Source organism: Rattus rattus, chromosome 9, assembly GCF_011064425.1.
Source record: "Rattus rattus isolate New Zealand chromosome 9, Rrattus_CSIRO_v1, whole genome shotgun sequence".
Classification (NCBI taxonomy): Eukaryota; Metazoa; Chordata; class Mammalia; order Rodentia; family Muridae; genus Rattus; species Rattus rattus.
This window is the reverse complement of record NC_046162.1, coordinates 69712514-69738345: the sequence shown is the minus strand read 5'-3', so window position 1 is coordinate 69738345 and position 25832 is coordinate 69712514.

Here is a 25832-nt window from a genome sequence, read left to right as displayed (position 1 = left end):
TATGATAGCATTCAGGTCTAACCGTCCAGTTCTGAGTGTCACGGGTGGCACATAACATTGTTTTACATTCGTTGGCTTGGAAACCTGAGGCAGGCTCTCCCTGTGCACCCCAGGCTGGTCTTGAATTTGAGATCCTCCTGGCCCAACCTCACCAACTGCAGAGATCACCACTTGTTTTTTTGTTTTGTTTTTAAGTAAAGCACTAGTCATGTGGTAGTGTTTAGAGGGCCCTAACGTGACTTTTGTGACCTTTGCTATGTTATCAGATGAAATTGCCAGATGGTTTGAAGCCTACGTGACTCCACGAGGTATGTTTTGGATCGGTGAGGGTCACTGATGGTAATAAAACCACCTCAGTGTGTAACTGATTCCATCCACAGATACAGTGCTTGCCAAAGTGAGCGTCCACTTTGACATTAACCGTGCCTCTTCGATGGCATGGGGAATGACAGGGAGGAAGGGGGCAGTGTGTCCTTGTTAGGTGCATATGGTAATGAAGCAGACTATACTATACTATACTGTGTACCTTCTCTTTGCCTCTTACTTGAAAGCAGAATCGCAAAATATCCCAAACGACTTTTCTTGGTTACTTGTGAGCTCACAGGGCACAAGAAGCCTTATTAGAGGCACAGCTCGGCCCTTATGGATGCTGTCCCTAACAAGACATGGCTTATACTACCCTGTGTAAAAGTATTCATGGTTGAGGATTTCTTTTTTCTTTCCCATACATCTTTTTTAAAACTTTCCAGGAACTAAGCACATTATCTGATACTGTTGTAATTTTTTTTTTTTTGAGTCAGTGCTTTGGTTCAAGAGTAGCAGAGTAGCAGTAAATTATTTCTACAGGGCGTCTAAGAGTGGGAGGTATGGTTTCATTTCACCAAACAAATCGCTATTCAATAAGGCTTTTTGCTTTTGTACATATTTTGCAAAAGTTTGTCTCTTTACTATTAATATTTGCTTTGTAAAAATTACTGACATTTAATAAACATTTACAAATGACGTGGTAGCATGATGTTATTGGGCATGGAGGTGGGGAGGCGTTTTACCTCTGAAGCAGAAGTTTGCACGCCCTGCTGAAGGCGTAGAGATCTACTCCGCACCTCCAACTGTCTCCCTCCATGTCAATGGTTCCTGAAGGAAGGTGGAGACTTGGCCTTCCCAGAGTCCTTGGGTCTGTGAAGCAGGAGGAGGGAAACACTCCTGCTCTCAGCTTCTCTTGGAGTTGCTGGGTCTCCGAAGGCTTCTGGGCCCCTAGTAGTTACTGCATCCGGTTACCCCACAACTACACTTAAGCTTGATGCAATCAAACTAATCCTTAAAACACTAATCAACACACCCTCATTCATTTCCCCGGCCAATAAACCTTATTTTAGACTGCGGAGGTGGGGGGAGTTGGGAGGGAGGTAGCAAGGGTTCCCAGCATTTCACCCTGTGACTACATCCCCAATTAACACTTCCCGTTCTGACACTTTCATCAGATGGCCTTGTGGAGTTCAGAACCACAGAAGTATCCTCTTTTTTTCTGTGTTATATATTTCCATAAATCTATTTACAAACATAGCAACCCAGAGACCATAGTGAACATCAGGAAGTCCTCGTTCTCTGGCTGGTAGGAGGACTCAGTGAAGTTCCTGCTTTCTAAGTGTGAAGACTTTCTAAGTGTGAAGACTCTAGTTTGACTTCCCCAAACTCGTGTACAACCAGGTGTGATGGTTCTCACCTGTAACATCAGGGCTAGAGATGGATCCGTGATGCCCACTGAGAGGCCGGCCGGCCTGACTGAATATAAGCTTCGGGGTTGGTGAGAAGCCTGATGCAAAAAGAGAGTGACCTGGCCTACACACACACACACACACACACACACACACACACACACACAGAACATAGGCTTGCATGCACCCATCTACACACCTATACTCACAAGTATGTACCCCGACCATATACAACATACACCACACAAAAGTACTCACGAAACCATGTCAAGTATAATGCAGACCACTTACCCTTCGGCAGGTTTCCTATGACCCTTTTATCCCGTCCCTATTGCGGTGACACCCCAACCTTAAAAGTATTTTCACAGCTACTTGCTAATTTTGCAAGGAATCATAAGTATTTGTGTTTTAGGCACCCGCCCCCCAAAAAAACCAGGGTTGTTCAACTCCTAGAGGGATGGCGCCCCACAGGTTGAGAAACACTGTCTTGCCTTTTATGAAAAGCTAGAAGAGAAGTTGATTTTTGTTTTCTGTTATTTCAGCTTTTCTGAGAGACAGTTTCATTCCATAGCCCAAGCTGGCCTTGAACTTTTGATCCTCCTGCCTCGACTTCCTAAACGTTGGCATTGCAGCTATGGTTTGCCACCCCAGCTGTAGGGAGTTGGTCCAGCACTGCTGTGTATTCAAATGCTAAGATCTGGCCCCCCACACACACACACACCCCAGCAAGGAGATCCTCATGTGCCCCAAGGGATGCTATGTAACCTTGTTCCCCAAGTTAATTGGTCCATAAAAGGCTAACGCCTGTGATTGGGCAGTAGACAGAGACAGACAAGTTTTCAGTTACCTGACTGGGGGGTAGGGAGTCAGGGGGAGGTCACAGGTAGAGATGGGGGGAAGAAGAAAGGAGATGGAGAGAGGAGAAAGCCGCCCGTGGGAGAAGATACACCATGAACACATGGCCAGGAGAAACAGCACGTAAGGGGCATATGACTGGGATGTAAGTTAGAATGCCCCCAAATCTGCCCAGTCTAGGCTTGTAAATAAAATACCAGCACTGTGGTTATTCTAATATGGGGTAGCTAAAATACTTAATTCACTTTACACCCAGTTGTTTATGCCTTTTATTTGCATCTGTATATATGTGACACATGTTCAAATGTATCTGTGAGTGTGCACAGGCCCAGTGTTAAACTGGACGTATTAGAGCTCTCTGTCTTTTCAGAGAGGCAGAGTCTCTCAATTGAACCTATTGTACGCCAAGGTAGCCAGCCAGCTTCCCCGGGTCCCCTTCCCAGGGCTGGAATTACAGGTGGGCCACCATGCTCTATTTACATGGGTTCTGGGGTTCCCAACTCCAGTCCTCCCACCTGAATGGTGAGGGCTTTACCCATGGAGCATCTCCCTGACCCTGAATCTTTTCCTGATTGGCATTTACTGGAAGCTCTGCTGATGTTTTTCTTCCCCCTAATGGAACATGGGTCTCTCTCACAGCTGGAACTGCCCAGGTAAGTGTCCAGTAGCAATGCTTGACTCCTTAGCCAGTTGGCTTGAGTCTCTGACAAGTATAATTAATTAATTAATTAATTAATTAATAAAAATTCTTTTCTAAAAAAAATTCTTTTCTAGGGGCTTCTCTTTTCACATAAGATTTGCCTCTGGATTCTGAAAAAATGGATTACCATACAAAAACTGGACTTTATGTCAATGTCCAAAATGTATGACTTGGGAGACAAATTCTTTCTTAAAGGCTTTGTGAGGTTTAAGAGATTTGGAAATTGAAACTAATGTTAGCATTGGAATTCCCCTCAAAACAAAAAGACAGAGAGAGGTGGCGGGGGAGGGATGGAGGAAGGGAGGGAGGGACAGAGGGGGCGGTGGATGGATGAAGGAAGGAAAGAAGGAAAAGGCTTTGGTGGAAAGGCAGCTCAGTGGGTACAGTGCTCGTAGCACACACACGAGGACCTGAGCTGAGATCCAAGCACACAGCAGGTACAGTGGTGCACATCTGTCAACCAGCATGGGAGGAGGAGACAGGCAGGTCCAGGGAGCTCACTGCCACCCTGCCTAGCCAGGACAGCAAGCTCTAGGTTCAGTGAGTGATCCTGTCCCCAAAATAAGGTGAAGGGTGACAGAGGAAGATGTCTACCAGTGGCCTACACACACACACACACACACACAAATACATACACATACATTCACATATATGCACAGACATACACACATGCATAGACACACACATAAATACATACACAAACATACACACACAGATGCTCACATACACAGACACACACAGACATGCACATAGAGGAACACCCCTTCCCACATATATGAACTTGCACACATGCATGAGCTACACACACACACACACACACACACATGCATGGGTTCCCATACACATGCATGCATGGGCATACCCCTCCCTACATGCATGAGCTCCTCCCACATAGACATGTATGAGACACACACACACACACACACACACACACATGCTTGGATTCCCATACATATGCATGCATGGACACATCCCCTCTATATCCATGAGTTCCTCCCACACATATACATGAGCTTACACACACATATGCAGGGGTTCATATACACATGCATGGGCACATTCTTTCCTACATGCATGAGCTCCCCCTAGACACACATTTGGCAACCTACACATACACAGGCAAACACACACACTCACATGCACACACACACACACACACACACGCATGCACACACATGTGCAGCAACCTAAATACACACATCAAAAGCTAAAACTTTTCTTCTGCTGTTGAAGTGAGGAAAATCACTTCTGAGAAAAGAAACAGCCAAGCCCAAACTCGTGTTTGAGAATCAATTTGGCCCTCTCAAGGTTAATTGACAAACTGCTGAAAGATGGGTAAGCTGTCTGTCCAACTTCTGACAGTGCAGGTTGCTGGAAGAGAAAGGAGGCCTTTTAGTCTCAAGGAGATACAAGGAACCCAAAGTTTAAAGGTCAAGCCCGAGGCTCTCTGGTTGACTTGGGAAATTAGACAGGTCCTCCAAAACTGGAGGCAGTGTCCTAAATACAGCTGTGGTCTTTCCTTAGAAATGAGTGGGGCCCTTGAACCCAGTGCTCCAGAGAAAGTGGGCACTGTGAACCAGATTCTGCAGGAACTGGGTTTTTTTGTTTTTTGTTTTTTTTTTAATATGTGAAAAATAAAAAAGGCTCAACCAAGTTTTCGATCTAAACCACCTGTTCTGCTGTCGCTGTTGTGTGTCCCTCACACGAATATTGAGAGAAGTTGTGTTTAGAATTCACACTTACCCTAAAGGGTGAGCAGGTTAATCTTTCTTTTCCCCATAAAAGAACACAGAAGCAATAAAGTCTTTCTCGAAATTGGTAGTAAGGGGCTGAACATAGCGGCACAGGCTTTTCTTTAACTCTAGCACATGAAAAGCAGAAGCAGGTGGATTTTTGTGAGTTCAAAGCCAGCATGGTCTACATAGTGAGTTCTAGGCTAGTCAAGGCTACATGGAGAGACCCTGTGCCCGAAAAGAAGGGGAGGGGGACAAAGCAATGGCTGAATGTGGCTCAATTGCTAGACTGATTGCCTAGCACACATGAAGCCCTGGGGTCTGTCCACAGCAGTGCCTGAGCCCAGAGTGGTTGTCCTATGATCCCAGAACTTGGGGGAATAGAGCTATGAGGACCAGAGGCTGAAGGTCACCCTCAACTACATACTCAGTTCAAGGCCAGCCTATGCTACCCAAGACCTTGTTAAAAACAAAAGAAAATGCTCAGTATTTCAGGGCAAAAAGCCCACCTCAGTGATGAAGGACAGATATGGGATTTGCTGGGTAGCACTATGGAGTGGAGGGGGAGGGAGGTTGATTTTTCTTTTTGTGTGATTTTTCTACTTATAGCTTTTAACGGTCTTGTTTTTCTGTCCTTGTCATGTGAAGACATCAAGTGCAAAAAATGAAACCGAAGGCCGAACACTGCTGACTAGGAGACGGTCTGACCGTGCTAGGTCACTTTCCTATTGGTTCTCCCATGAAACCGCCTATGCTAAGGTCTGAGGATTTAACTAGTGGGCCTCTTAACATCAGAGTAAGTTCATCAAAAGTGGGTTATCCTGGGACTGGAGAAACGGCACAGTGCCTCATTGGCTGCTTTTTCCGGGACCTGGGTTTGGTTCCTAGCACCCTCATAGTGGCTCACAACGGTCTATAACTCCAGATCCAGGGGCTCTGACAGCCTGCAAGGGGTGCACAGACATACATGCAGGCCAGACACCCACACACATAAAACTAAGGATAAAAAAATAGGACATTTGCAGGGAGGGTGTCCAAGACAAGATCTCACTATGTAGCCCAGGCTGGCCTAGAATTCAAAATCCTCCTGCCTCGGCTTCTCAGGTGTACAAGTGACAGGTAGGCCACTAGATTAAGCCTCACAGTACTCTTGTATTCTTAGATTTAGAATTCTCACGTTTTGTTGCCTTGGTTTTTACGTCTCACTATGGTTTGACTTTTAAAAACCATTATGATAGAAAAATCTTGAACAGGACTGGAGTGATGATTCAGCAGTTAAGAGTCCTTGCTACAGGTGGAGAGATGGCTCAGCGGTTAAGAGCACTGACTGCTCTTCCAGGGGTCCTGAGTTCAAATCCCAGCAACCACATCATAGCTCACAACCATCTTTGAAGACAGCTGTAGTGTACTCATAGAATAAATAAATCTTTTTTTAAAGAGTTCTTGCTACACTATCATTAGGGATGGAACTCCAGTCCCAGCACCCACACTAACAATCTGGGCATGCCATACCTGTGCCTGGAAGCTTACATCCAAGGAGGTTAGAGACAGTATTGCTGGGACTTGCTGGCTTCCAGCCTAGCCCAGGAAGACACAAGCCACAGAGAGGGAGAGACCCTGCCTGGAAAGGAAACACTGAGTGGAGAGTGATACAGGAGGCCACCTGAAGCCTGCCTCTGTCCTTGGCGTTTGCAAAGGTAGCACCCATACAAATACATAGATGTATACGCACACAGACACACCAATAAAATAATCTTAGAGGAAAGAGAAAAGAAAAGAAAATTTAAGAGAGACTAGCGTAATAAGCCCACGCATACCACTCAGCTCTGAGAGTAACCACGGCTGAAGCTGGGCCTGTTAGATGCATCTAGAATCCTAGCACCTGGGAGGCTGAAGTAGGAAGATCGTCTTGAGTTCAGGGCTAGCCTGGGCTACATGGTGAATTCCAGACCTGGCAGAGATACCCAGCAAGACACTACCTCAGAAAACCAACCAAACAAGCAAAACAACAAAAAGTCACAAGTCGATGGTCATCAGTCTCGTCACCTTCATAGCTGAAGTTTTCCCTTCTTCCAGTATAGACGATCTTGAAGCAAATCCTAGACTTTGTATCCTGTAATTATCACTGACATTTTCTCTTATATATCTCTAGAAGACAGAATAGATTCTCTTAGTTTGAAAATTGTTTTGAAAGACATTTTTGGTATCTGGTATTTTAAAATTTTAATCATTTTATGCACAGTTGTAAATGTAAAATCGATCCAGTTCCTCCGTTTTAGACGACAATGCCAGGAATTTGAAGGGAAATGACTGTCACATGTCAGGTTGTGGTTCAGTGTTTGCTGGTTCGCAGATATCTCCAGAACCTAGTGACTGAAGACAGCATCTACTTGATTTGTCCTGGTCCATGAGTAAATTGAATTCTTTAATTTGGGCAAGCTAAACTGTCCCGTGATCTCTAGTCAGTTGAGAACTTGGCTGGGAGCCACATGACCAAAGCTGGTGTCATGAGAACTGGTGGTTCAGTCCCTGGTTCTCATCTTTGGCAGACTAGGTTATTTAGATCATGTATGTATGTATGTATGCATTGTGTGTACATATGTATGTATGTATTATGTATGCATTGTGTGTATATATGTATGTACATGTATGTATGCATTATGTGTATATTTGTATATATGTATTATGCATTGTATGTGTATATATGTATGTGTATGTATGTATGTATGCATTGTGTATATAAGTATATGTGTATGTGTGTATGCATTGTGTATATATATGTATATGTGTATGTATGTATTGTGTGTGTATGTATGTATTATGTGTATATTTATGTATGTGTAGGTATGTATTATGTGTTTATATGTGTTTATGTATGTGTGCATTGTGTGTATACATGTATGTGTGTATTATGTATGTACTGTGTGTATTATGTATGCATTGTGTGTGTATGTGTGTGCATGTATGCATTGTATGTATACATATATATGTATGTTTATGTGTGTATGTGTATCACACATATGCAAAAGGAGATCAGAGACTGAACTCAGACCATCAGGCTTGACGGTAGGTGCCTCTGTCTGCTGAGCTATCTCACCAGCTCTTTATTTTTTTGTCGGAGCTGAAGACCAAACCCAGCGCCTTGCGCTTACTAGGCAAGTGCTCTACCACTGAGCTAAATCCCCAACCCCAAGGTTCTTTATTTTTAAAAAAGATATATTTCAATTTTAGTCATGTATGTAGGTGCGTGTCTGTCTGAATGTATGTCACGAGTGTGGGGTGCCTGTGGAAGCCAGAGGCATTGTATTTCCTGGAGCTGGAGTTACAGATGGTTACATGCGTGTGCTTGGTGTCCTGTCAGGTCAGAAGAGGGTATAGACCCTTTGGAACCAGAATAACATATGGTTGTAAGATGCCATGTGGGTGTTGGGAACTGAACCTGAGCCTCTGCAGGATCTTTGTCCTGTGGCCTCAGTAAGTGGATCTTAGCCCTGAGCCATCCCTCCAGTCCATCTGCGATTCTCAGTGGGAACAACTTTCCATCTGTGATGGTTCTATCATTTTGTATTCTGCTAGTCAAGTCCAAAGCCAACGTTAGGGCTCAGCACTATTTTCACAACCCTACAGCGCCTGAGAGGTCTGAGCCTTAAAAGGTCAATCAGCTCCCTGGCTCAGATGCTTTGAGCTGAGAAAACAATTTCCCAATGACGTCCTCTGGCAGAGGAGGACTTATCTCCAAAGATGTCCTCATAGTTGTTTACAGAACCCAGCTCAAGATCATCAGTGAACTGGGTGTCATGAGGGACACTTGGCCTCCAAAACAAGGCTCTGTTTCCTGCAAGTTGATCCTTGCTTTAGCATGGTCCTCAAGCAACCAAGATATATTTTTTTTTTGGTAATGATTCTGTAGATGCTTTCAGCCAGGGTGGAATTCTAGCACTTGGGAGGCAGAAATGGGCAGAACTCGCTGAGTTTGAGGCCAGCCTGGTCTATAGAGCCAGCCAAGGCTAAGTATGTAGTGAGACCTTGTCTTAAAAATAAAAAACAAGGGGTTGGGGATTTAGCTCAGTGGTAGAGCGCTTGTCTGGCAAGCACAAGGCCCTGGGTTCGGTCCCCAGCTCTGGAAAAAAAAATAAAAAATAAAAAACAAAACAAACAAACGAACAAACCCTGAATTTGAGCTTTCACATGGATGAGGTGATCATTGTCCCTAATCTCAGCATTCAGGAGGCTAAGGCAGGAAGGATTTTCACAAGTTCAAGGCCAGCCTCAGCCACATAGTGGGCTCAAGGCCAGCCTGAACTATATTATTATACAATAACAAGATCCTATCTAAAAACAAAAGCAGAAAGAGAGGCAAGTGAGATAGCTCAGCGGGTAAAGGGGCGAACTGTAAGAACTGATGGCCTGAGTTTGATTCACTGGAACCCTCGTGGTAGAGAGTCCTGACTTCCACAGACTGTCCTATAGCCTCTACATGTGTACCGTGGTATATATGCACAGTGCGTACATGTGCGTGTGCATACGCACACATGAATGAATGAACAAGTATAACAAAATTAAAGATAAAACAGGGATCCTGAAGACCAAGGAGACTCAGCAGGGCAAGGTACTTGCTGTGCAAGCCTGAGGGTTTGAGTCCCATTTCTGAAGTCTGAATGGTAGGAGAGAACCAACTTCTGAAAATTGTCCTTTGATCTCCACGTGCAAGTGTGGACACATAGATGCATGTGTGCACATGCACAAGTAAGATAAGCAAATAAAATGGATACAAATAAAAAAACACAAGGCAAAAAGAGTTTGAGCCTTCAGCCAGGTAGTGGTGGCTCATACCTCTAATCCCCCACCACTTGGGAGGAAGGGGCAGGAAGATCTCTGTGGTCTGCACAGCAAATAGGTCAGCCAGGCTATACAGTGAGACTCTGTGTCCAACACAAACAACACACACACACACACACACACACACACACACACACGATGCTTCTATTGGATTCTAATGATGTAGAGAATCTCCTCCCAGTCTGGTGGTGCTACATCTGGGCAAGTGGTCCTAGTTTCTTTAAGAAATCAGGCTAAGTAAGCCATGGGGAGCAAGCCAATAAGCAGCATTCTTCCATAGCCTCTACTTCCGCTCCCGCCTCCAGGTTCCTGCCTTGAGTTCCTGCCCTGACTTCCCACAGAGATAGACTGTGACCCAGGAGTTGTAAGATGACATCAACCCCTTCCTCCCCAAGTTGCTTTAGGTCATGGTGTTTTATCACAACAATGGAAACCCCTAACCAAGACTGTTAACCTGTGTTGTGTCCCCGTTTCAACCCCAGATGTAGACCCAAGAGAAACGGGAACATTCACGCAAAATTTTGTGCATGTGTTTTTATAACAGTATAACCTACGACAGCCAAAAGGTACCGGGAGCCCTAAAGGTTCCATAGCTGAGGGGTGGGGAAATAAAATATCGTGCAAGCTGTACCCTGGACTGCATTCAGGATGAAAAGCGGTGGGGTACTTAGAGATGTTACAGCATGGCTGAAGCACTATGCAAAGTGAAAGAGGCCAGTTACAAAATGATTCACCCTTACAGTCAGACCGCCGGGTCCTATTAGTAGGAAATGTCCAGAGTATGCAAATACATAAATACGCAAATGCAAAGGGGCAATGGAAACAGGGTGACTGGCAGTGGCGGGGGCTTTGAGGTACGTATGGTCAAACTGTCACAGTTCTGCAATTCTTTAACTATACTAAAAACTACAGAGTATGCAAATCATATCTCATCAAACAAAAAAAAAAAGAAAAGAAAAGAAAAGAATTTGCAGAGTGGGCTAACCTCACAGCAGAGCGTTTGCTCAGCATGTACAAGGTCCGGAGTCTACTTTGTTCTCTACTACTGCACTGGGGGGCGGGAGGGTAAGGAAAGAAAGAGGTGGGAAGGGAAGAAGAAGGAAAAGGAGGAAGGGAAGAAGAAAAGGAGGAGGAAGAGGAGATAGAAAGGGAAGAGGGGAAGAAGGGAGAGAAGAGAAAAAGAGAAGGAGAGGAGAAAGGAAGGAGGGGTATAGTGGGGGTGGAGAAGAGGTGTAATCCCCTTTCCCAGTCAACTGGGGTTTCTGCCTCAACCAGACCCTGAATCCTCAGAACCTAACAGCTTGCTGGATGTGTGTAAGAGTTCAAACGCCTGTAGAGTGTTGCAGAATTACTGTGTTTACTGTGCCATTCATGGGATGGATGACAGTGATGACGTGACCTGTGTGCCGGCATGGTGGCACATGCCTTAAATCCCAATACTCCAGAGGCAGAAGTTGGTAGATCTTTGTGACTTCAAGGCCAGCCAGCCAGAGCTACATAGTGAGACCCTGTCTCAAACAAAGCAAACAACCAAGAAGATCTACTTATGGGATGGAATTCATTTTTAAAGAGATTGACATATTTATTATATATAATTACACTGTAGCTGTGTTCAGACACTCCAGAAGAGGGCATTGGATCCCATTACAGATGGCCACCATGTGGTTGCCGGGATTTGAACTCAGGACCTCTGGAAGAGCAGTCAGTGATCTTAACCGCCGAGCCATCTCTCTAGCCCTTATGGAATGGAATTGAAGGTGCTTGTTCCCAGGCTAGAGCATAGAAGCCCACATCGTTAAACTAAGGCACGCAGTTTTCAGAGATGCATTTGAAAGGACCAGAAAGCACTTGCTTTCATCTAGGCGGATCCAGGGACATTTGGGTGGAGGAGAAGGCATTGGGGCCAAGGCTTTAAGGATGCTTTTAAAAATACCTGGCCATGACAGATGTGGCCAATCAAGAGATAAAGAAGGTTGTCACAAAGTCAAAGCCAGGCTGGGCTACAGAGCCAAATCCTGTCTCTAACCCCACAGCAGCATCTAACAACCACAATGGAGGTTCTTGGACATGAAGAACAGCACAGGCTGCTTGCTGGCTACATTGGGCCAGCGTAGTGAGGAGGAGGATGAGAACTTACCATGCATGCAGCTTTGCCTGGGCTGGCAGCTTGATTGGAGCAAGCTTCTGCAAGGCACCAAGAATAGAGAGGATGGCCCCAGCCTCACCCGAGAAGTCCCCTAGGTAACAGGCAAAAGAAAGATATAGCTGGCTGTGACAAGAGAAAAGAGAGAGGCAGATAGGGAAGGAAGCTGTATGGGGAGGGGTCAGTATTAGGGACCATGGAGCTTATGAGGGAGTCAAAACAAGAACTCTGACTGGTTTTTTAGAAAGTAGGGGGGTTGGGGATTTAACTCAGTGGTAGAGCGCTTGCCTACCAAGCCCAAGGCCCTGGGTTGGGTCCCCAGCTCCAGAAAAAAGAAAAAAGAAGAAGGAGGAGGAGGAGGAGGAGGAGGAGGAGGAGGAGGACGAAGAGGAGGAGGAGGAGGAGGAAGGAGGAGGAGGAGGAAAGAAGAAGAAGAAGAAAAGTAGGAAGGTGGAGTAGTTTTTTTGTTTTGTTTTGTTTTCATTGCTGTGACAAATGCAACTTAAGGGAGGAACGGTCTGCTTTGGCTCATGGTTCAGAAAGGATATAGTCTGTAGCGGGGAAGGCACGGTGGCAGGGATATAAAATGTCTGGTTACACAGAAGGGAAAGGATCTGGGTTTCCAAACCCCAAGGCCCCTCTCCAGTGACTCATTTCTCTCAGTGAGGCTCCGCCCCCACCCTTACTGGTCTTCAGCCTTCCAAAAGAGTGCCACCAGGTGATTTTGCAGGCCTGCAGGGTCAGCACCCTGTGGGAAGGTGATGCTGCTAGCTCAAGAGGTAGCCTGCCCCCATTCGCCACAGCTGCAATGATCTCTGATCTACCAAGTATTTAAACACAAGAATTTATGGTGGACATCACATGTTCAAATCAGCATAGAAGGTTATGATACTATGGCAATATGGGGAGCCGGGGAATTGAGCAAGGGGCCTGTCCTTGTCTATCTTGTAATACAAAATGCGTTTAGTCTCATCTCTGAGAGCACCCTGAATATTAGCAGTCCCAATCCCATTCAAAAATGCAGCATATCTTCTGAGTCTCAGGCAGTCCCTTCCCTGTGAGCCAGCTCATGTAATGATAACACAGAGTAGACATTCAATTCTGCATGGGAGAAACAGGACTTCAAAGACCAAACTAGGGGCTGGAACAATGGCTCAGTGGTTAAGAGCACCTGCCACTCTTCTAGAGGACCTAAGTCTGGTTTCTAGTACCATGTGGTGGAGTTCGTCACAGCAATGGAAATCATAAGACACTGAAGCAAGACCAAATCCAGCAGGGAAAATACCAAACCTTGGAGTTCCCTGCCCAGCATCCTGGGAGGATATCTAGGATCTTTCGGTGGCATCCTTTGGGCTCCAATGGACTGAGCTATTCATCCAATTTAACCCTAGTTGGATCACTAAGTCTTGGGCAGATTCCACTCCATGTCTTTCCTCCACCCATGGTCCTGGAATCCCCAATGTCTTGGGTCCCTGTTGTATCTTAGGCCTCACCTTCACAGCTCCACGCAATGGCCTCTCATGGCCTCCTTGGAGGAAATCCAACACTGCCCCACGTGGTCATGTTTTGGGGGCTTTCCAGAATCCGGGACAAGCTCTACAACCCTACAACTTCTACTCTCATGCCTGCAAAATCAGTACCCTGTGGGCAGTGATGCTGCTAGCTCAGGAGATAGCCTGCCATTTACCACAGCCGCAGTGATCTCTGAGCGCCCGGGTTGAGGCTGAGGAGATCCTTCGAGTGACCTTGCCCCAAGGCTCTGTGAACATGATCAATGTCTACGGGTTCTGGATTAGGAACTGGACATTTGGTGGGCGACTGGTCCTTTCTATCCAATCACATTCTGCTATAGAGAGAATGCCCCGTTGCTGTGCTTCTCGACTTGGTTGCCTGTTTGCTGTAAAGACGTGTCCTCGTGTCTCTAATTTCCCTAGCATCGAGCATGTCACCTCCCTGCCCTCAGCTCAGCAATTCCCACTTCCTTTTTTTTCTTTTTCCAGACAGATGCATCATTTTCTCCATACGGCTATCTCTGACCTTTTAGGCTTCTTCCTTTCCCTGCCACTACCCACCCACCCACCCTTCACATGAGTCACCAAATCTCAGCCTCATAGTCCCAGAGCAGAAGGGAAACTTCTCATTTCCCTCCTCACTTTCCACGGATGAGGCTAAGCCCTAGAGAGGCTACCCAGGGCAAGGCAGGACAACAGTCCAGGCGCCTACCATGCTGACCAGGCAGGTGACTGAGAACAAGGCTTTCTCTGTCCTTAGCTTCATCCCTGCTGCCCCTTTCAAAGCTCAGCTTTGCGCACTTCTCGGGAAACTCCAGAGGTCTTCCAGGTGACTGTCCAGTCTTCCTTTGGTCCCCTCTCCTTCAACTCTCTGTTCCGCATTGTGCTGTTTCCATCTTGATGACAACGGCTTGGGAGACGGCTTCAGTGTCTTCTGGTGATCAAGAGGCAAGGCGACCAGTTTGGCAAACCTTTATTGAACATATGTTCTGGGCTAACGGTTGAGAGATGAGGCAGATGCAGGCCCAACCTTCAGCCACAGCCTGCTGCATAGTCTGCTGAGGCCTGGCATTCATGTCTCTCCCCTGCTTTTCCTGCCACCCACACAAGCCCTCTGTAGCCTCTGTGTCTGCCATAGCTAGATATCTGCACCTTCAGGGTGCTGTGCTAAGTGGTCAGTGTGCCCTGCCTTTCTGATGCCTTTGAATCCTGTGCAGTCTTTAGCCTCTGTGCCTGCCTGTGAGGCCTGCCCTGCCTCCTCGAGAGGTCCTGTATTGAGCTCCTCCTTGTGTGGCTCTTCCGTGGATCTCCTAGTCTTCTATGTCAGAATGATGTCTTGCTTTCTGTCCTGGGTTGACTGACTGAAGGACACCCCCACTCCCAGCTGCCTTTGTTTTATTTCTAGCGGTGGTGCTGCTGGTGGTGGTGGTGGTGGTGATGGTGGTGGTGGTGGTGGTGGGATGGTGGAGGTGGTGGTGGTGGCGGTGGTAGTGGTGGTGGTGGTGGTGGTGGTGGTGGTGGTGGTGGTGGTGGTGGTGGTGGTGGTGGTGGTGGTGGTGGTGGTGGTGGTGGTGGTGGTGGTGGTGATGGTGGTGGTGGTGGTGGTGGCGGTGGTGTGTACCTCATACCTGAGGAGGCCAGAGGCATCAGATTCTCTGGATTAGAGATGTCCAAGAGCCACCCGTCATGTGTGCTGGGAACTAACCTGGATCCCCGGAAGAGCAGCAAGTGTTCTTACCTGCTGAGCCACCTCTCTAGACCTCTGTCCTTCTTAGCTTTAATTACCAACTTGACACAGCTTAGAGTCAGCTGAGAGGGAAGCCCCAATTGAGTAACTGCCTGTGGGTCTGTCTGTGCGAGACCATCTTGGTTGTTAACCAACGTAGGAGGGCCCAGCCTCTTTAGGCAAAGCCCTGTAGGCTTGCAGTCCTGGGATGTATGGGAGAGCAAGCTGAGGCTGAGGGAGTGAGCCAGCAAGCCGTGATGGGTCTCTGCCTTCAAGTCCTTGCCCTGTCTTCCCTCAGCGATGGGTTCCGTGACTTGAAAGTATAAACTGAATGAATCCACTCCTCCCTTAGTTGCTTCCTGCCAGAGTGTATCATCCTACGGACAAAGAGGGAAGTGGAACACTTAGCATGTTGGAACTGTCTCTCGGTTATGTGACATCCGTAAGATCACCGCCACCTCTGAGGATTTGGAAAAATGAAATCAGACTTCCCTGGGAAGTAAAGCTGTCATACTGAGCAAACACAGGATGCTGGACTGAGACCCAGCCCAGCAGCCCAGCAGCCCAGCATCAGTTTAGCGCGTGCAGTGCCGTGGAGTCCTTTGCTAGCACCAAAGCTGGGGAAACCACAAAAGGTTTTATTTAGGATTTCAGGCGAAAATAATTTTTTAATGTAAATATATCCTACGAAATGTCTGGAACATGTTTATACCAAGAAATCATTCATTATTTATGTAAAATTTAGATGTCTGGAAATCCTTAGAAAATCAAACCTTGAACTCTGGAACACATGTGGGTCAAAACTAGGAAGTCGAAATTACCTCAGGCCAGAGTAAGCCCTTCAGCAAGGTTTCATTGTAACTGGAGTGCAAGAAAAACATATTAACAAAAAAACAATTCTAATTTTCTTTCCTATTGTAAGAATGTTCCAATCGGGATGGAGAGATGGCTCCACGGTTAAGAGCACTGATTGCACTTCCCAAGGTCCTGAGTTCAATTGGTGGCTCGCCACCATCTGTAATGGGATCCAATGCCCTCTTCCGGAGTGTCTGAAGACAGCTACAGTGTACTTATACATGAAATAAATAAATAAATCTTTTTTTTTTTTTTTTGGTTCTATTTTTTGGAGCTGGGGACCGAACCCAGGGCCTTGCGCTTCCTAGGCAAGCACTCTAAATCCCCAACCCCATAAATAAATCTTTAATAAAATGTGATAATCAGGGTTTGGTCCACAGCAGAAATGGAGGCTCAGAGAGACAAACTGATCCCAGAGCAATGGTTTCCAGGGTGCCTCAGCTCATACCAGAGTCTTCCTATCTTTGGGTCGCGATCACAGATTTCCTTTGGTGGTAGACCCAGCAAGCTTTTGTGACTCTGTGGAGGCTAAGAGTCTAAGATTGGGGTGCCGGGTTGGTTGTGCTCTGGTGAAGGCTCTCTTCCCTAATGCCGGATGACCAGCTTCTGAGAAAGCACCAAGGTCGAATGTCGGGGGCTATGAGGATGATCCAGTTAAGGCCGGTCCTCACAGCTCCTTACAGCAAACATGCCACAGTGGCCTTCCCATTAAGGAGAAAGGCCTATGAACATACGTGCTCAGTTCTGGTGTGTGTGTGTGTCTGTGTGTGTGTGTATCTGTGTCTCCGTGTGTGTGTGTGTCTGTGTGTGTGTGTATCTGTGTCTCCGTGTGTGTGTGTGTGTGTGTGTGTGTGTGTGTGTGTGTGTGTGAGAGAGAGAGAGAGAGAGAGAGAGAGAGAGGAAGGAGGAAGGGATGGAAGGAGCATCTCTTTAACACCATTTTCTTTTGGGTAATTAAGACAATGAGGCTAGTCCATTCTTGCTGTGTCAGGTCCCTGCTGGTTACAGCCCAAGGCAGCAAGTCAGTTTTATTCCAACCAATACATTTCGAACCATTCCTGCTGGTGAACCACACCTTTAGTCCCAGCACTGGGGGCCCAGAAAGCAGACAGATCTCCATTGAGTTTGAGGCCAGCCTGGTCTACATGGCAGGTTTCACACTAGTCAGAGCTACCCAGTGATACCCTGTCGAGAGAGAGAGAGAGAGAGAGAGAGAGAGAGAGAGAGAGAGAGAGAGAGAGAGAGGACACAGCCAGCTAGTACACTTTTCATTTCTTTTTTTTTTTTCTTTTTTTTTTTTTTTTCGGAGCTGGGGACCGTACCCAGGGTCTTTTGCTTGCTAGGCAAGTGCTCTACCACTGTGCTAAATCCCCAACCCCACACTTTCCATTTCTGCATCTCTACCCCAACCAATGGCATGATCTACTCCTGCCGGGGTATTAAGTGTACAGTCCACATTTTACATAAGCACTTCTTGGGGACTTCCTCTACCTAACGTAATGCCTGCTGCAGCATCCCACCCCAGATCCAGAGGTAAAGACACAGACTTTTGGTTCGTGATCACAGTCACACAGTCAGGAGGGGACCGCCTGAGGCTCGACTGTACCTCCCCCGAGGACTAGCTCCGGGCCTTGGAGGCAGACTTCAAATGTCAACAAATACCTCGACAGCCAATAAGCTGAGGATACTCCAGATAAGAAATCCAAATATTGCGGAGGGGGATAAGAAATCCAAATATTGCGTGACGTCATCACCCTGCTCCCACCTGGGTCCTCGTACGGAGAATCCTAATCAGAGGCCCTTTACAGCCATGGTCGCCTGTGTGAAACGGAGTCTCCTGTTTGCGTTTTCTGTAGGACTTGACGTTATCTGAATTGCCTTCTAAACCATCCCCACCCACACCCCCCAGGCTACGCCAGAGCCTAGAATTGTCAGAGGTGTGTGTGTGAAATGAGGTCTGAACTGCAGCACTGTGATTTTTATCACCTGCTGTCAGAGCAGCAAGAGTCTGTGGACTCTGAAAACTCCCTGGGCACCGTTGTGTGTATTTCAGCTCCTTCCCAGGAACACCCCAGGCCCCGAGGGTTAACCATCCTGATGACTCACGCCAACAGGCCGTTTTTGTCAAAGAGTACTTCTGTAATTAGACTTTGTGACCCGTGTGTCCAGCCACGAGACTATGTCATGAGCGCCTTGCGGCTACTGCTGGCTTCTTAGCTAAGAAGGACCTACTGGCTCTCGGGGCACCAGGCTTTTACCACGATGCGGTTACCACGGTGGTTGGACCATTGGCTGGTCCGCAGGTGTGATATGCTGTTCTCCGGTCTTACTAACTTTTCTCCGCAGAGCTTCTTATTGTCCTCATTTGGGAACAAAGACACCAAGAGGACCGACCGCAAGTAGCTTGTTCAGCCACCAAGGACCTGGAAGGGCCCAAGCTTGAACGCAAGCCCATCTCTCACGACTCTGTGGTCTCTCCGCGCTGAAGCCTAAGAGTCGCAGGAACACAGGGAAATAGACTGGCTTACTCCTCACAGAGCTCCCCCATGGCCCCAACTCAACAAAACCACAGGGAACCTGTACCTCACTCCCTCAGGGCCCCTGTAGGTTCCTGGTTGGCTGGCTGGGAGCCTAGGGACAATCGTGACCCAGAAAACCCAAAGGCATAGTGTCAAATGGCACAGCAAATCGTGCCAGCAAAGGGTTCAAGCTGTACTGTGACTTTGTGTGTTGGGCACCTGCTGTTCCCTCAGTTTCTGCTGCCATCCACTAGTCTGTGCTCTCCCTCAACGCAGCTCCAAATATTATTATTTTTCTCTCTCACCAACATGAAAATATATTTATTACTTAAAACGTAACAAATAGCCAGTGTTCGTGTGTGTGTGTGTATATATATATATATGCACATATATGTATACATACACACATATATAGAAGAGACACATATATACACAAAATTTATGTGTAAAAATGATATTGCAAATTAATGTTCTTATTTACCCACTTAAATCAAGCTATGTCATTTCTTTTTTTATTTACAGTGCTGAAGATCAAACCCAGCAGGGAGGTGATTGGACCATGGCAGTGGGACCCCTATGAATAGAATCAGTGCCACTAGAAGAGACCCCAGAGGGCCTAGAGAGATGTTTGGAAGTTAAAAGCATGTACAATTATAGAACACCCAAGTTCTGTTTCCAGCCACCCATGTCAGTTGGCTTACAATTACCTGTAACTAACTCTAGCTCCATGAGGTACCACACCTCTAGCTGTACCTGCATTCACACACTCATACCCACACACCCCCATATATATAGTTAAAAATAGAGATCGTATAAATAAATAAATAAATAAATAAATAAATAAATAACCCCAGACCGGTAGGCATTACCTATGGACCAGAAAGTGAGGCCTGACCAGGTGCCAGGCAAGCCATCTACAACTGATTGCCCCAAAATATATTTATTTATTTATTTTGAAAAATATAAAATAGGAAAATAGTGTCATAACACATATGTGTTTTATAGCTGTCCTTGATACTCATTATATGATGGTTATACTTCATATCAATTAAGCAGAGATGACAATAATTTTTCAAAGCATAGGTTTTTTTTAAAAAATATAAAGCCAAGACTGCTAGCTGCAGGAGAAATATAAAATAATAATAAAAATATGAATGATTAGCACAGAAAGTCTACCTTTTAGAGAGATGTTTTAGCAAATGTTATACATGTATGCCCAAGGTTTATATATATACCATATATATATGGTTTTATATAAGTAGTATCAAAGTTATATATTGCTTTGAAATTAAAACATTTTTTCACAGTGGCATATACCTGTAACCCCATCATTCAGGGAGACTCGAGTCAGAGGGTCCTCAGCTTTGTACCAGCCAAGGATACACAGCAAGGTGCTGTTTCCAAAAGCCAAACCAGAACAAAAAAAAAAAAATGGAGACCTTGGGAGGGGGCGTCCCTCTATGTTACTGCAGCATGAAATTAATCTTTCTAATGACGACAGAGTCCTTTAGGAGATCATGACTTGTCTAGTTCTCAGAATTATAAACGGGGCTGCGGTGAGCATCCTAAATTTCAAGAGCCCTGTTCTCTCTGGAGTAAGAAGTAAACTGGAATACTAGAACACATCATTTGCAAACTCCCCCATTGTCCCAATTTTGTTAAAACAAACAGACAAAAAAAAATGCAAACCAGAAGGAAGTGAGTTGTACGCTCAGCCAACGTTCACGCTTGTTTCTGGGCAGAAGGACCAGGTGTGACTTTGTCTGTTCTTTGGCTTGCTCTTCGGTCATTTTCTTGCAAGTCTTACTGTCTTCCTTCATTCTGTTGACTGAAGTCAGATTTTCCACATTGCGTAAGGAATGTTTTTAAACCGTGCTAATGTCACACCTGGTGGTACACCTGCTGGTTTCCTCCTCATCACGCAAGTTTCCGTCCCCTGCCCCAGGGTGCTCAGGATCTGCAGCCCAGTGTCTGAATTTAGCAAAAGACCCCCTACAGTCATTCCAGGAGAACGCAGAAGACTTCCTGGAGAGGGAGCTTGAGGCAGGGTGTGGTGGCTCGAGCCATCCTCAGACAGTACAACAAGCAAGACATTCCCTGGTATCACGTCATTGGGGCCACTTGGTTTTCAGCTCATGCAGGAAAAGCTTTGGGGCATGCTCTCGGTTAGCAAGCATAGAAGCCCTGTCTTCTGCATCCAGGCAGGAGCTCTGTCTGGATTGGCTTTATCCTGCGGGCCCATAGTAAGCTGCCTGCTGCTGGGTAGCAAGCTGCACCCGCCCCAAGAAAGTCCGAAAGGACACGAAGTAGGACACGTGCAGTGTTTCCATAGAGGTCACAGACCAGTGGGCGTCTGCTTTGCGCTAGCTTGAGCGCTAAGACACTTCCTCTTTCATTTGTGCGTCTCCTTCAGGCCGACACCTTCCCACCCCACCATAGAGACTGAAAAAAGGGGAACCCAAATAAAAAAATAAATAAAACAACTGAACCTTTTCGGAAGGAGCTACGTAGCACGGGTCTGAGCCACGGCTGGGGAAGTCGTTGGGGGGAATCATGGGCATCCTCCAGTGGTCACAGGGGCCACTGCCCTGAAGCTTGTTCCCCTCACCCATTCATACACTAAACCGCTAACTTTTTCTTGCGAATGATATTCTTAAAGTAAAAACTGAAGGCTGACCTTTTCAATTTGGGCGTATATATGTACGTACGTATGTATGTATGTATGTATGTATGTATGTATGTACTCATTGCACTGTATTCATATGCGGTTTGTATGTATGTTTCAGAATTTATATATAAATTGCAGACATGGATGTGGGTGTCTCTACGTACTCATATCAGATCGTGACACGTTTTGGGAACCGACAGAGGCCCAGAAAACAACTTGCCTCATATGACATCAAAGGACAACCAGAGGCCACAGGACCGAAGGGCTCCCTGACGACTTAGCAGTCTGTATTGTCTGGCGGCTGATAAGCATCTCTTTCGCTCCAGTAAACAGTAGAAGCATAACACTTGTTCCGGGAAACAGTCACTGAGCTCACAAGTCATAAATAATAAAGGAGAGGGAGAAAAAAAAAACCCTCTTTTAACCTAATGGACTAAAAGACATGTTGCTTTTCATTTTTGCTAATGGCCCTTATCCCTGGGCACTCCCAAAGCTAGCCCATTATGGAAGAATCTGGCCTTGGTGTGCCAGCAGCACGTGGTCCAAGACATTAGCTGTAAGTTAGCTGTTTAGAACAAAAACTGTGTTGTTCTGGGTTCTATGGTTCTTCTGTCTGATGGGCTCTGAGTTCTAGGTCTCAGTGGGCAGGTTCTCTGCTGCGGAGGGAGAAGACAGTCAACTCCTTCTCCTTTGCTTTGAGCATAACTGAAATAGAGGTTAAAACTATTTTTATCAAATAATTCCACCTTCTTGCCTCCCTGTTGGTATGTGGCGCCAGGGTCTTATTTCCTGAATTACAACATCCTCTCCCATATGCTGTACCTACCTCTTCTAGGCTGTTACCCTCCCAGGGTTGTCCATTGCCCTAAATTACCCCCACCTGCTCCTGCTTCCTGACCAAGCAAAGTTTCATTTCCTCAGGACAGTGCTGAGGGCTGGAGAAAATGAGGGTAGTAGATGTTGTGTTTTATAGAAAAGAAAAAGAAGTCAGGGGTATGTTTGGTGGAGGTGTGTGGGAAGGGGGTGCCTCTGTGCGTCCATGCTGAGGCAATCTTTCCTCTTGAGGCACCAGCCACAGGACGGTATAGTATAGACTAGAGTTTATTCAGGGCATGGGGAGGGGAGTCGAAGGGGTAGTAGAGACAGAGAAAGGCGGGGGCAGGAGGGAGACGCCCGCAATGAACAGGTGGAGATTGATTGAGAGGGGGAGGGGAATGGGGAGAGAAGGGACAGAGAGAAGAGAGAAGAACGAAAGAAGAAAAGAGAACAAGAGAGTGAGGAGAGGGCAAGGAGTCCTTTCTACAGTGAGTCAGGCATGCCTGGCTGTTGCCAGGTAACTGTGGGGTGGAGCCTAGACGAAATGCTAACAGTAGATATCAGCTAAGGGCTAGAGGAAAAGAAAAACGTAGCGGGCATGAATTCATACTAGGGAGTAAATGGTTGAGAACCTGTTGACCCCTTTAGTGTAGGCTCATGTTAAGATAGGTTAGCCAGCTGGGTGTGGTGATTCATGGCTGTAACCCCAGTACCAGCAAGGGACAGGCAGGAGAACTGCCTTGAAAGCCGTGCAGCAGAATGCGGATGAAAGCACAGAGAGATGCGCAGCACCTCAGTGTGTACGGTCTTAGAAAGGACACAGATTTGATTCCAGACACCGAACCACTTCACAACCTCCTGAAACTCCAGCTCCACGGAATTGGACGCCCTCTACTGGCAGCCACAGGCACCTGCACTCATGTGCATGTATCTACCTACAGACACAAGCATATCATAATTTTTTTTTCATAATTTTTTTTAAGAAAGCTAATCAAACTCAGACTTTTAGGTCAGTGAGGTGGCTCAGTGGATAAAAGTGCTTGCTGTGCCTGTCTGAAGACTTGAGTTTGATTCCTGGAACCCACCGCGGAAGAAGAGAGTCACCCCTTTTAGCCTCTACACATGTGCCGTTGCATAAGCACCTATCCATGTACAACAATGATATCAATTTTTAAGACCAAAAAAAAAAAAGATTCAGATATGGTAATTCACGCCTGTAATTCTAACCCTTAGAAGGCAGATGCAAGAGGATTCTATCAGTTTGAGGCCAACGTGAGCAACATAGTGAGTTTCTAGGCCAGCCTGGGCTACAAAGTGAGACCTGATCAATAGCAAGACATGAAAAAGGGGGGAGGGCAGTGATATCTTGGTGGGTAAGGGCACTTGATACCAGGCAGGGCTGGGGACCTGAGTTTGATCCCAGAGCTCCCATGATGGGAAGAGAGACACGAAGTTCTCTCTAACCTTCATTTGTCTGTTGTGGCAATGTGTGTGAGAATGTGCAAGCTCAGGGGACACACACACACACACACACACACACACACACACACTCACTCACACATGCACACACACAAGTAGTTTGAAATTGGAAAACAGAAAGAAAATCCAGACTTTGTCCACATTTGTGGAACTCTCAGGCTGTTAACTGCCTGCCGTTTTTTAGAGCACAGTCAGTAGGGAAATTACCGTTTTCCTGGGAAACCCAGGATGGTCTCAGGGAAGACATTCCCACATTCACACTCTGGGGCCTCCTCTCAGGGGACGAGTTGGCCTTCTGCCAGCTTGCCTCTGAGAACCAGGGCTTAGTCCATAACCCTGCACGCCGAGTCCTTCGCTAACCTCTTCTGCCTCCATAGGACACCTTAACAGACTGACACACCTCTCCACATGCCTGTAAGAAGTTTTAAAGGGAAAGAAAAAGACACAAATAACTGGTGGCAGAACAAAATCAAGGAGAGACATTTAGTCTGTGAAATGAGACAGGGCGTGTCTGTGTTTTCGAGATACTATAACACAAAATACCATGGGCTGGATGGCTTGGTGACAACAGAAATTTATTTCTGCTCTGAAAGTTCTAGAAGTTGGGGAACCCAAGATCAACATGCTGGTAGGTGCTGTCTGTCAACTCCACTTCTTGGTTCTCTCTCATAGTGCCAGCAATCCAATTCATGGGGGCCCCACCTGCCATCCTCTAGTCCCTCCTATGCTAGTCACGTCTCTCACTGCCGTGACCAAACGCGTGAGGAGTGAAAACTTAAGGAAAAACCCATTTTAGTTCATAGTTTCAGAGGACCCAATCCATCTAACAGAGGCGGGGCAGTTTAAGCCAGAGGCAGCTAGTTACATTGTATCCACAGAGAGCTGTGGTTACTGATGTTTGCCTTGAGTCCAGGCCTCCTGACCACGTGACGGTGCCACAAACATTTAAGTTCAGTTTTCTACTTCACTTAACTTAATCAAGAAACTCCCTCACAGGCATTCAGGGAGGTGCATTTCAAAGGAGATTCTAAAGCCTATCTCTAACTGACTCTGCTACAGTGCTGGGTTTAAAAGTATGCGCCATCATACCTGGTCAGATGCACATTTTTAAAAATAGCTGTGTTGCCATGTTAAGCGATTAAAAAAAAAAAGAGTAACACATTTAACAAGGAATGTGATGATACACACTTGTGATCCTACCACCCCAGAGGCTGAGGCTGGAGATTGTTGTGAATCTGGGGCTAGCCTAGGCTACATAGTAAGCTCCAGGTCAGATATGGTGCTGGACCCAGTAGGAAAGAATTCACCTAGATGATGTAAACTGCATAGTACACTGTGCATCCTCTGGCTATAAGGGACCATGAATAATTTCTGATTATTGGCAGGACTATTTGTCTGCAACGATATGGATTTGTTATCCTGAAATTACTCTCGGTGCCTATTGTACCACAGAGCAGTTAAGTGCAGAAGTAAATTATGAATAGTTGGAGACAGACTTTTCATTATTGTGGGAGGGAGTAGTGCACACAGAAAAACGGAAAGCCAGGACCCTGTGGTGTTAGACTGTAATCAGAGACATTGGTAGGAATTTCCAGGGTAGGTGTCCTGTTAGGGAAACTTGCTTGTTTAGAAGTATGCTCTGGAACATATAGAATAAAGGGGCATCATGTCTACAGCTGATTAAAAATGTCTCAGGAGAAAAAGATAATCAGGTTTTTGGGGAGCAATCTCATGGGAGGGGAAAGAGGATCAGAGGGGATCCTGGGGAAATATAACTGAAGTACATTATATATATGTATGAAAATTTGAAATATAAATAAATATATACATATATATATATAAATATTGAAGGAGATAGAGACACGATGAAAATGTTCACAGTTGGGAACTCTAGGAGTTAAGATTATAAAAGTTTTTTTGTTTGTTTGTTTTGTTTTGGTCTCAGAGTTCTCTATGTATCATAGAGACATCACTGAATGTCCTGGAACTCACTGTATAGATCAGGTTGCCCTTGAACTCCAGAGATTTACCTGCCTCTGCCTCCAGAGTGCTGGGATTAAAAGGCATGTGCCACTACTGCCCAGCTATATAAAGATTTTTTAAAAATTGCTATTCTTACCCCTCTTCTTTGAGGCTGAATTTTTCATTTTTAAAACAAGGCCTTTCTTTGTAACCCCGAGCTGGCCTAGTACTTGCTCTATAGACTAGATTGACCTCTAATTTAAAGATCCTCCTACCTTTGCTTTACAAGAGCTGGGATATCAGATGTGTAC